Below are 12689 nucleotides of genomic sequence, written 5' to 3'. Positions count from 1 at the left end.
ACTGTGTACTCTTTTGGCTCTAACACGAATGAACTTCTTTATGCAGGGATTCCTACGAGGAGCGAACTGCCTCCACCATGGCAGGCTGTAGCAAGGACTGTAAGCATATCCTCTCCCAAACCACTCAGTTTTAACGGTAGAACTCTTTTTTACTTGCAGGGGTAACACAAGCAGCTTTTCTCCCACTGTGTACTCTTTGGGCTCTTCCACGAATGAACTTCTATATGCATGGTTTCCGACGTGGAGCGAACTGCCTCAACCAAGGCAGGCTGTAGCGAGGACTGTAAGCATATCCTCTCCCAAACCACGCAGTTTTAACGGTAGAACAATGCTTTAGTTGCAGGGGTAACACGAGCAGCTTTTCTCCCACTGTGTACTCTTTGGGCTCTTCCACGAATGAACTTCTATATGCAGGGTTTCCGACGTGGAGCGAACTGCCTCAACAAAGGCAGGCTGTAGAGAGGACTGTAAGCATTTCCTCTTCCAAAGCACGGAAGTTTTACCAAAGAATTCTGCTTTAGTTGCAGGTGTAACACAAGCATCATTTCTCCCACTGTGTACTCTTTGGGCTCTTACACGAATGAACTTCTTTATGCAGGGATTCCCACGTGGATCGAACTGCCTAAACCGTGGAAGGCAGTAGCGAGGACTGTAAGCATATCCTCTCCCAAAACACGCAGTTTTCACGGTAGAACTCTGCTTTAGTTGCAGGGGTAACACAAGCAGCTTTTCTCCCACTGTGTACTCTTTGGGCTCTTCCACGAATGAACTTCTATATGCAGGGTTTCCGACGTGGAGTGAACTGCCTCAACCAAGGCAGGCTGTAGCGCGACTGTAAGCATTTCCTCTTACAAAACACGGCAGTTTTACCAAAGAATTCTGCTTTAGTTGCAGGTGGAATACAAGCAGCATTACTCCCACTGTGTACTCTTTGGGCTCTTACACGAATGAACTTCTTTATGCAAGGATTCCCACGAGGAAGGTACTGACTCCACCATGGCAGACTGTAGCGAGGACTGTAAGCATATCCTCTCCCAAACCACGCAGTTTTAACGGTAGAACTCTGCTTTAGTTGCAGGGGTAACACAAGCAATTTTTCTCCCACTGTGTACTCTTTGGGCTCTTCCACGAATGAACTTCTATATGCAGGGTTTGCGACGTGGAGAGAACTGCCTCAACCAAGGCAGGCTGTAGCGAGGATTGTAAGCATATCCTCTCCCATACCACGCAGTTTTAACCGTAGAATTCTGCTTTAGTTGCAGGGGTAACACAAGCAGCTTTTCTCCCATTGTGTACTCTTTGGGCTCTTCCGCGAATGAACTTCTATATGCAGGGTTTCCGACGTGGAGCGAACTGCCTCAACCAAGGCAGGCTGTAGCGAGGACTGTAAGCATTTCCTCTTCCAAAACACTGCAGTTTTACCAAAGAATTCTGCTTTAGTTGCAGGTGGAATACAAGCAGCATTACTCCCACTGTGTACTCTTTGGGCTCTTCCACGAATGAACTTCTTTATGCCGGGATTCCTACGAGGAGCAAACTGCCTCCACCATGGCAGGCTGTAGCGAGGACTGTAAGCATATCCTCTCCCAAACCACGCAGTTTTAACGGTAGAACTCTGCTTTAGTTGCAGGGGTAACACAAGCAGTTTTTCTCCCACTGTGTACTCTTTGGGCTCTAACACGAATGAACTTCTTTATGCAGGGATTCCTACGAGGAGCGAACTGCCTCCACCATGGCAGGCTGTAGCAAGGACTGTAAGCATATCCTCTCCCAAACCACTCAGTTTTAACGGTAGAACTCTTTTTTAGTTGCAGGGATAACACAAGCAGCTTTTCTCCCACTGTGTACTCTTTGGGCTCTTCCACGAATGCACTTCTATATGCATGGTTTCCGACGTGGAGCGAACTGCCTCAACCAAGGCAGGCTGTAGCAAGGACTGTAAGCATATCCTCTCCCAAACCACGCAGTTTTAACGGTAGAACTCTGCTTTAGTTGCAGGGGTAACACAAGCAGCTTTTCTCCCACTGTGTACTCTTTGGGCTCTTCCACGAATGAACTTCTATATGCAGGGTTTCCGACGTGGAGCGAACTGCCTCAACCAAGGAAGGCTGTAGCGAGGACTGTAAGCATTTCCTCTTCCAAAGCACGGCAGTTTTACCAAAGAATTCTGCTTTAGTTGCAGGTGTAACACAAACATCATTACTCCCACTGTGTACTCTTTGGGCTCTTACACGAATGAACTTCTTTATGCAAGGATTCCCACGAGGAGGGTACTGACTCCACCATGGCAGGCTGTAGCGAGGACTGTAAGCCTATCCTCTCCCAAACCACGCAGTTTTAATGGTAGAACTCTGCTTTAGTTGCAGGGGTAACACAAGCAGTTTTTCTCCCACTGTGTACTCTTTGGGCTCTTCCACGAATGAACTTCTATATGCAGGGTTTGCGACGTGGAGAGAACTGCCTCAACCAAGGCAGGCTGTAGCGAGGATTGTAAGCATATCCTCTCCCAAACCACGCAGTTTTAACGGTAGAATTCTGCTTTAGTTGCAGGGGTAACACAAGCAGCTTTTCTCCCATTGTGTACTCTTTGGGCTCTTCCGCGAATGAACTTCTTTATGCAGGGTATCCGACGTGGAGCGAACTGCCTCAAGCAAGGCAGGCTGTAGCGAGGACTGTAAGCATTTCCTCTTCCAAAACACTGCAGTTTTACCAAAGAATTCTGCTTTAGTTGCAGGTGGAATACAAGCAGGATTACTCCCTCTGTGTTCTCTTGGGGCTCTTACACGAATGAACTTTTTAATGCAGGGATTCCCAGGGGAGCGAAGTGCCTCCACCATGGCAGGCTCTAGCGAGGACTGTAAGCATATCCTCTCCCAAAACACGCAGTTTTCACGGTAGAACTCTGCTTTGGTTGCAGGGGTAACACAAGCAGTTTTTCTCCCACTGTGTACTCTTTGGGCTCTTCCACGAATGAACTTCTATATGCAGGGTTTGCGACGTGGATCGAACTGCCTCAACCGTGGAAGGCAGTAGCGAGGACTGTAAGCATATCCTCTCCCAAAACACGCAGTTTTCACGGTAGAACTCTGCTTTAGTTGCAGGGGTAACACAAGCAGCTTTTCTCCCACTGTGTACTCTTTGGGCTCTTCCACGAATGAACTTCTATATGCAGGGTTTCCGACGTGGAGTGAACTGCCTCAACCAAGGCAGGCTGTAGCGAGGACTGTAAGCATTTCCTCTTACAAAACACGGCAGTTTTACCAAAGAATTCTGCTTTAGTTGCAGGTGGAATACAAGCAGGATTACTCCCTCTGTGTTCTCTTGGGGCTCTTACACGAATGAACTTTTTAATGCAGGGATTCCCAGGGGAGCGAAGTGCCTCCACCATGGCAGGCTCTAGCGAGGACTGTAAGCATATCCTCTCCCAAAACACGCAGTTTTAACGGTAGAACTCTGCTTTAGTTGCAGGGGTAACACAAGCAGCTTTTCTCCCACTGTGTACTCTTTGGGCTCTTCCACGAATGAACATCTATATGCAGGGTTTCCGACGTGGAATGAACTGCCTCAACCAAGGCAGGCTGTAGCGAGGACTGTAAGCATTTCCTCTTACAAAACACGGCAGTTTACCAAAGAATTCTGCTTTAGTTGCAGGTGGAATACAAGCAGCATTACTCCCACTGTGTTCTCTTGGGGCTCTTACACGAATGAACATTTTTATGCAGGGATTCCCAGGGGAGCGAACTGCCTCCACCATGGCAGGCTCTAGCGAGGACTGTAAGCATATCCTCTCCCAAACCACGCAGTTTTAACGGTAGAAATCTGCTTTAGTTGCAGGCGTAACACAAGCAGCTTTTCTCCCACTGTGTACTCTTTGGGCTCTTCCACGAATGAACTTCTATATGCAGGGTTTTCGACGTGGAGTGAACTGGCTCAACCAAGGCAGGCTGTAGCGAGGACTGTAAGAATATCCTCTCCCAAACCACGCAGTTTTAACGGTAGAACTCTGCTTTAGTTGCAGGGGTAACACAAGCAGTTTTTCTCCCACTGTGTACTCTTTGGGCTCTTACACAAATGAACTTCTATATGCAGGGTTTGCGACGTGGAGCGAACTGCCTCAACCAATGCAGGCTGTAGCGAGGACTGTAAGCATATCCTCTCCCAAACCACGCAGTTTTAACGGTAGAACTCTGCTTTAGTTGCAGGGGTAACACAAGCAGCTTTTCTCACACTGTGTACTCTTTGTGGTCTTCCACGTATGAACTTCTATATGCAGGGTTTGCGACTTGGAGCGACCTGCCTCAACCAAGGCAGGCTGTAGCGAGGACTGTAAGCATATCCTCTCCCAAACCACGCCGTTTTAAAGGTAGAACTCTGCTTTAGTTGCAGGGGTAACACAAGCAGCTTTTCTCCCATTGTGTACTCTTTGGGCTCTTCCGCGAATGAACTTCTTTATGCAGGGTTTCCGACGTGGAGCGAACTGCCTCAACCAAGGCAGGCTGTAGCGAGGACTGTAAGCATTTCCTCTTCCAAAACACTGCAGTTTTATCAAAGAATTCTGCTTTAGTTGCAGGTGGAATACAAGCAGCATTACTCCCACTGTGTACTCTTTGGGCTCTTCCACGAATGAACTTTTTTATGCAGAGATTCCTACGAGGAGCAAACTGCCTCCACCATGGCAGGCTGTAGCGAGGACTGTAAGCATATCCTCTCCCAAACCACGCAATTTTAACGGTAGAACTCTGCTTTAGTTGCAGGGGTAACACAAGCAGTTTATCTCCCACTGTGTACTCTTTTGGCTCTAACACGAATGAACTTCTTTATGCAGGGATTCCTACGAGGAGCGAACTGCCTCCACCATGGCAGGCTGTAGCAAGGACTGTAAGCATATCCTCTCCCAAACCACTCAGTTTTAACGGTAGAACTCTTTTTTACTTGCAGGGGTAACACAAGCAGCTTTTCTCCCACTGTGTACTCTTTGGGCTCTTCCACGAATGAACTTCTATATGCATGGTTTCCGACGTGGAGCGAACTGCCTCAACCAAGGCAGGCTGTAGCGATGACTGTAAGCATATCCTCTCCCAAACCACGCAGTTTTAACGGTAGAACAATGCTTTAGTTGCAGGGGTAACACGAGCAGCTTTTCTCCCACTGTGTACTCTTTGGGCTCTTCCACGAATGAACTTCTATATGCAGGGTTTCCGACGTGGAGCGAACTGCCTCAACAAAGGCAGGCTGTAGAGAGGACTGTAAGCATTTCCTCTTCCAAAGCACGGAAGTTTTACCAAAGAATTCTGCTTTAGTTGCAGGTGTAACACAAGCATCATTTCTCCCACTGTGTACTCTTTGGGCTCTTACACGAATGAACTTCTTTATGCAGGGATTCCCACGTGGATCGAACTGCCTAAACCGTGGAAGGCAGTAGCGAGGACTGTAAGCATATCCTCTCCCAAAACACGCAGTTTTCACGGTAGAACTCTGCTTTAGTTGCAGGGGTAACACAAGCAGCTTTTCTCCCACTGTGTACTCTTTGGGCTCTTCCACGAATGAACTTCTATATGCAGGGTTTCCGACGTGGAGTGAACTGCCTCAACCAAGGCAGGCTGTAGCGCGACTGTAAGCATTTCCTCTTACAAAACACGGCAGTTTTACCAAAGAATTCTGCTTTAGTTGCAGGTGGAATACAAGCAGCATTACTCCCACTGTGTACTCTTTGGGCTCTTACACGAATGAACTTCTTTATGCAAGGATTCCCACGAGGAGGGTACTGACTCCACCATGGCAGGCTGTAGCGAGGACTGTAAGCATATCCTCTCCCAAACCACGCAGTTTTAACGGTAGAACTCTGCTTTAGTTGCAGGGGTAACACAAGCAATTTTTCTCCCACTGTGTACTCTTTGGGCTCTTCCACGAATGAACTTCTATATGCAGGGTTTGCGACGTGGAGAGAACTGCCTCAACCAAGGCAGGCTGTAGCGAGGATTGTAAGCATATCCTCTCCCAAACCACGCAGTTTTAACCGTAGAATTCTGCTTTAGTTGCAGGGGTAACACAAGCAGCTTTTCTCCCATTGTGTACTCTTTGGGCTCTTCCGCGAATGAACTTCTATATGCAGGGTTTCCGACGTGGAGCGAACTGCCTCAACCAAGGCAGGCTGTAGCGAGGACTGTAAGCATTTCCTCTTCCAAAACACTGCAGTTTTACCAAAGAATTCTGCTTTAGTTGCAGGTGGAATACAAGCAGCATTACTCCCACTGTGTACTCTTTGGGCTCTTCCACGAATGAACTTCTTTATGCAGGGATTCCTACGAGGAGCAAACTGCCTCCACCATGGCAGGCTGTAGCGAGGACTGTAAGCATATCCTCTCCCAAACCACGCAGTTTTAACTGTAGAACTCTGCTTTAGTTGCAGGGGTAACACAAGCAGTTTTTCTCCCACTGTGTACTCTTTGGGCTCTAACACGAATGAACTTCTTTATGCAGGGATTCCTACGAGGAGCGAACTGCCTCCACCATGGCAGGCTGTAGCAAGGACTGTAAGCATATCCTCTCCCAAACCACTCAGTTTTAACGGTAGAACTCTTTTTTAGTTGCAGGGATAACACAAGCAGCTTTTCTCCCACTGTGTACTCTTTGGGCTCTTCCACGAATGCACTTCTATATGCATGGTTTCCGACGTGGAGCGAACTGCCTCAACCAAGGCAGGCTGTAGCAAGGACTGTAAGCATATCCTCTCCCAAACCACGCAGTTTTAACGGTAGAACTCTGCTTTAGTTGCAGGGGTAACACAAGCAGCTTTTCTCCCACTGTGTACTCTTTGGGCTCTTCCACGAATGAACTTCTATATGCAGGGTTTCCGACGTGGAGCGAACTGCCTCAACCAAGGAAGGCTGTAGCGAGGACTGTAAGCATTTCCTCTTCCAAAGCACGGCAGTTTTACCAAAGAATTCTGCTTTAGTTGCAGGTGTAACACAAACATCATTACTCCCACTGTGTACTCTTTGGGCTCTTACACGAATGAACTTCTTTATGCAAGGATTCCCACGAGGAGGGTACTGACTCCACCATGGCAGGCTGTAGCGAGGACTGTAAGCATATCCTCTCCCAAACCACGCAGTTTTAATGGTAGAACTCTGCTTTAGTTGCAGGGGTAACACAAGCAGTTTTTCTCCCACTGTGTACTCTTTGGGCTCTTCCACGAATGAACTTCTATATGCAGGGTTTGCGACGTGGAGAGAACTGCCTCAACCAAGGCAGGCTGTAGCGAGGATTGTAAGCATATCCTCTCCCAAACCACGCAGTTTTAACGGTAGAATTCTGCTTTAGTTGCAGGGGTAACACAAGCAGCTTTTCTCCCATTGTGTACTCTTTGGGCTCTTCCGCGAATGAACTTCTTTATGCAGGGTATCCGACGTGGAGCGAACTGCCTCAAGCAAGGCAGGCTGTAGCGAGGACTGTAAGCATTTCCTCTTCCAAAACACTGCAGTTTTACCAAAGAATTCTGCTTTAGTTGCAGGTGGAATACAAGCAGGATTACTCCCTCTGTGTTCTCTTGGGGCTCTTACACGAATGAACTTTTTAATGCAGGGATACCCAGGGGAGCGAAGTGCCTCCACCATGGCAGGCTCTAGCGAGGACTGTAAGCATATCCTCTCCCAAAACACGCAGTTTTCACGGTAGAACTCTGCTTTGGTTGCAGGGGTAACACAAGCAGTTTTTCTCCCACTGTGTACTCTTTGGGCTCTTCCACGAATGAACTTCTATATGCAGGGTTTGCGACGTGGATCGAACTGCCTCAACCGTGGAAGGCAGTAGCGAGGACTGTAAGCATATCCTCTCCCAAAACACGCAGTTTTCACGGTAGAACTCTGCTTTAGTTGCAGGGGTAACACAAGCAGCTTTTCTCCCACTGTGTACTCTTTGGGCTCTTCCACGAATGAACTTCTATATGCAGGGTTTCCGACGTGGAGTGAACTGCCTCAACCAAGGCAGGCTGTAGCGAGGACTGTAAGCATTTCCTCTTACAAAACACGGCAGTTTTACCAAAGAATTCTGCTTTAGTTGCAGGTGGAATACAAGCAGGATTACTCCCTCTGTGTTCTCTAGGGGCTCTTACACGAATGAACTTTTTAATGCAGGGATTCCCAGGGGAGCGAAGTGCCTCCACCATGGCAGGCTCTAGCGAGGACTGTAAGCATATCCTCTCCCAAAACACGCAGTTTTAACGGTAGAACTCTGCTTTAGTTGCAGGGGTAACACAAGCAGCTTTTCTCCCACTGTGTACTCTTTGGGCTCTTCCACGAATGAACATCTATATGCAGGGTTTCCGACGTGGAATGAACTGCCTCAACCAAGGCAGGCTGTAGCGAGGACTGTAAGCATTTCCTCTTACAAAACACGGCAGTTTACCAAAGAATTCTGCTTTAGTTGCAGGTGGAATACAAGCAGCATTACTCCCACTGTGTTCTCTTGGGGCTCTTACACGAATGAACATTTTTATGCAGGGATTCCCAGGGGAGCGAACTGCCTCCACCATGGCAGGCTCTAGCGAGGACTGTAAGCATATCCTCTCCCAAACCACGCAGTTTTAACGGTAGAAATCTGCTTTAGTTGCAGGCGTAACACAAGCAGCTTTTCTCCCACTGTGTACTCTTTGGGCTCTTCCACGAATGAACTTCTATATGCAGGGTTTTCGACGTGGAGTGAACTGGCTCAACCAAGGCAGGCTGTAGCGAGGACTGTAAGAATATCCTCTCCCAAACCACGCAGTTTTAACGGTAGAACTCTGCTTTAGTTGCAGGGGTAACACAAGCAGTTTTTCTCCCACTGTGTACTCTTTGGGCTCTTACACAAATGAACTTCTATATGCAGGGTTTGCGACGTGGAGCGAACTGCCTCAACCAATGCAGGCTGCAGCGAGGACTGTAAGCATATCCTCTCCCAAACCACGCAGTTTTAACGGTAGAACTCTGCTTTAGTTGCAGGGGTAACACAAGCAGCTTTTCTCACACTGTGTACTCTTTGTGGTCTTCCACGTATGAACTTCTATATGCAGGGTTTGCGACTTGGAGCGACCTGCCTCAACCAAGGCAGGCTGTAGCAAGGACTGTAAGCATATCCTCTCCCAAACCACGCCGTTTTAAAGGTAGAACTCTGCTTTAGTTGCAGGGGTAACACAAGCAGCTTTTCTCCCATTGTGTACTCTTTGGGCTCTTCCGCGAATGAACTTCTTTATGCAGGGTTTCCGACGTGGAGCGAACTGCCTCAACCAAGGCAGGCTGTAGCGAGGACTGTAAGCATTTCCTCTTCCAAAACACTGCAGTTTTACCAAAGAATTCTGCTTTAGTTGCAGGTGGAATACAAGCAGCATTACTCCCACTGTGTACTCTTTGGGCTCTTCCACGAATGAACTTTTTTATGCAGGGATTCCTACGAGGAGCAAACTGCCTCCACCATGGCAGGCTGTAGCGAGGACTGTAAGCATATCCTCTCCCAAACCACGCAATTTTAACGGTAGAACTCTGCTTTAGTTGCAGGGGTAACACAAGCAGTTTATCTCCCACTGTGTACTCTTTTGGCTCTAACACGAATGAACTTCTTTATGCAGGGATTCCTACGAGGAGCGAACTGCCTCCACCATGGCAGGCTGTAGCAAGGACTGTAAGCATATCCTCTCCCAAACCACTCAGTTTTAACGGTAGAACTCTTTTTTACTTGCAGGGGTAACACAAGCAGCTTTTCTCCCACTGTGTACTCTTTGGGCTCTTCCACGAATGAACTTCTATATGCATGGTTTCCGACGTGGAGCGAACTGCCTCAACCAAGGCAGGCTGTAGCGATGACTGTAAGCATATCCTCTCCCAAACCACGCAGTTTTAACGGTAGAACAATGCTTTAGTTGCAGGGGTAACACGAGCAGCTTTTCTCCCACTGTGTACTCTTTGGGCTCTTCCACGAATGAACTTCTATATGCAGGGTTTGCGACGTGGAGCGAACTGCCTCAACAAAGGCAGGCTGTAGAGAGGACTGTAAGCATTTCCTCTTCCAAAGCACGGAAGTTTTACCAAAGAATTCTGCTTTAGTTGCAGGTGTAACACAAGCATCATTTCTCCCACTGTGTACTCTTTGGGCTCTTACACGAATGAACTTCTTTATGCAGGGATTCCCACGTGGATCGAACTGCCTAAACCGTGGAAGGCAGTAGCGAGGACTGTAAGCATATCCTCTCCCAAAACACGCAGTTTTCACGGTAGAACTCTGCTTTAGTTGCAGGGGTAACACAAGCAGCTTTTCTCCCACTGTGTACTCTTTGGGCTCTTCCACGAATGAACTTCTATATGCAGGGTTTCCGACGTGGAGTGAACTGCCTCAACCAAGGCAGGCTGTAGCGCGACTGTAAGCATTTCCTCTTACAAAACACGGCAGTTTTACCAAAGAATTCTGCTTTAGTTGCAGGTGGAATACAAGCAGCATTACTCCCACTGTGTACTCTTTGGGCTCTTACACGAATGAACTTCTTTATGCAAGGATTCCCACGAGGAGGGTACTGACTCCACCATGGCAGGCTGTAGCGAGGACTGTAAGCATATCCTCTCCCAAACCACGCAGTTTTAACGGTAGAACTCTGCTTTAGTTGCAGGGGTAACACAAGCAATTTTTCTCCCACTGTGTACTCTTTGGGCTCTTCCACGAATGAACTTCTATATGCAGGGTTTGCGACGTGGAGAGAACTGCCTCAACCAAGGCAGGCTGTAGCGAGGATTGTAAGCATATCCTCTCCCAAACCACGCAGTTTTAACCGTAGAATTCTGCTTTAGTTGCAGGGGTAACACAAGCAGCTTTTCTCCCATTGTGTACTCTTTGGGCTCTTCCGCGAATGAACTTCTATATGCAGGGTTTCCGACGTGGAGCGAACTGCCTCAACCAAGGCAGGCTGTAGCGAGGACTGTAAGCATTTCCTCTTCCAAAACACTGCAGTTTTACCAAAGAATTCTGCTTTAGTTGCAGGTGGAATACAAGCAGCATTACTCCCACTGTGTACTCTTTGGGCTCTTCCACGAATGAACTTCTTTATGCAGGGATTCCTACGAGGAGCAAACTGCCTCCACCATGGCAGGCTGTAGCGAGGACTGTAAGCATATCCTCTCCCAAACCACGCAGTTTTAACGGTAGAACTCTGCTTTAGTTGCAGGGGTAACACAAGCAGTTTTTCTCCCACTGTGTACTCTTTGGGCTCTAACACGAATGAACTTCTTTATGCAGGGATTCCTACGAGGAGCGAACTGCCTCCACCATGGCAGGCTGTAGCAAGGACTGTAAGCATATCCTCTCCCAAACCACTCAGTTTTAACGGTAGAACTCTTTTTTAGTTGCAGGGATAACACAAGCAGCTTTTCTCCCACTGTGTACTCTTTGGGCTCTTCCACGAATGCACTTCTATATGCATGGTTTCCGACGTGGAGCGAACTGCCTCAACCAAGGCAGGCTGTAGCAAGGACTGTAAGCATATCCTCTCCCAAACCACGCAGTTTTAACGGTAGAACTCTGCTTTAGTTGCAGGGGTAACACAAGCAGCTTTTCTCCCACTGTGTACTCTTTGGGCTCTTCCACGAATGAACTTCTATATGCAGGGTTTCCGACGTGGAGCGAACTGCCTCAACCAAGGAAGGCTGTAGCGAGGACTGTAAGCATTTCCTCTTCCAAAGCACGGCAGTTTTACCAAAGAATTCTGCTTTAGTTGCAGGTGTAACACAAACATCATTACTCCCACTGTGTACTCTTTGGGCTCTTACACGAATGAACTTCTTTATGCAAGGATTCCCACGAGGAGGGTACTGACTCCACCATGGCAGGCTGTAGCGAGGACTGTAAGCATATCCTCTCCCAAACCACGCAGTTTTAATGGTAGAACTCTGCTTTAGTTGCAGGGGTAACACAAGCAGTTTTTCTCCCACTGTGTACTCTTTGGGCTCTTCCACGAATGAACTTCTATATGCAGGGTTTGCGACGTGGAGAGAACTGCCTCAACCAAGGCAGGCTGTAGCGAGGATTGTAAGCATATCCTCTCCCAAACCACGCAGTTTTAACGGTAGAATTCTGCTTTAGTTGCAGGGGTAACACAAGCAGCTTTTCTCCCATTGTGTACTCTTTGGGCTCTTCCGCGAATGAACTTCTTTATGCAGGGTATCCGACGTGGAGCGAACTGCCTCAAGCAAGGCAGGCTGTAGCGAGGACTGTAAGCATTTCCTCTTCCAAAACACTGCAGTTTTACCAAAGAATTCTGCTTTAGTTGCAGGTGGAATACAAGCAGGATTACTCCCTCTGTGTTCTCTTGGGGCTCTTACACGAATGAACTTTTTAATGCAGGGATACCCAGGGGAGCGAAGTGCCTCCACCATGGCAGGCTCTAGCGAGGACTGTAAGCATATCCTCTCCCAAAACACGCAGTTTTCACGGTAGAACTCTGCTTTGGTTGCAGGGGTAACACAAGCAGTTTTTCTCCCACTGTGTACTCTTTGGGCTCTTCCACGAATGAACTTCTATATGCAGGGTTTGCGACGTGGATCGAACTGCCTCAACCGTGGAAGGCAGTAGCGAGGACTGTAAGCATATCCTCTCCCAAAACACGCAGTTTTCACGGTAGAACTCTGCTTTAGTTGCAGGGGTAACACAAGCAGCTTTTCTCCCACTGT

This window comes from Mesoplodon densirostris, chromosome 19 (genome assembly GCF_025265405.1).
Source record: "Mesoplodon densirostris isolate mMesDen1 chromosome 19, mMesDen1 primary haplotype, whole genome shotgun sequence".
In the NCBI taxonomy this organism is placed as follows: domain Eukaryota; kingdom Metazoa; phylum Chordata; class Mammalia; order Artiodactyla; family Ziphiidae; genus Mesoplodon; species Mesoplodon densirostris.
Note: the sequence above shows the minus strand (reverse complement) of the source record.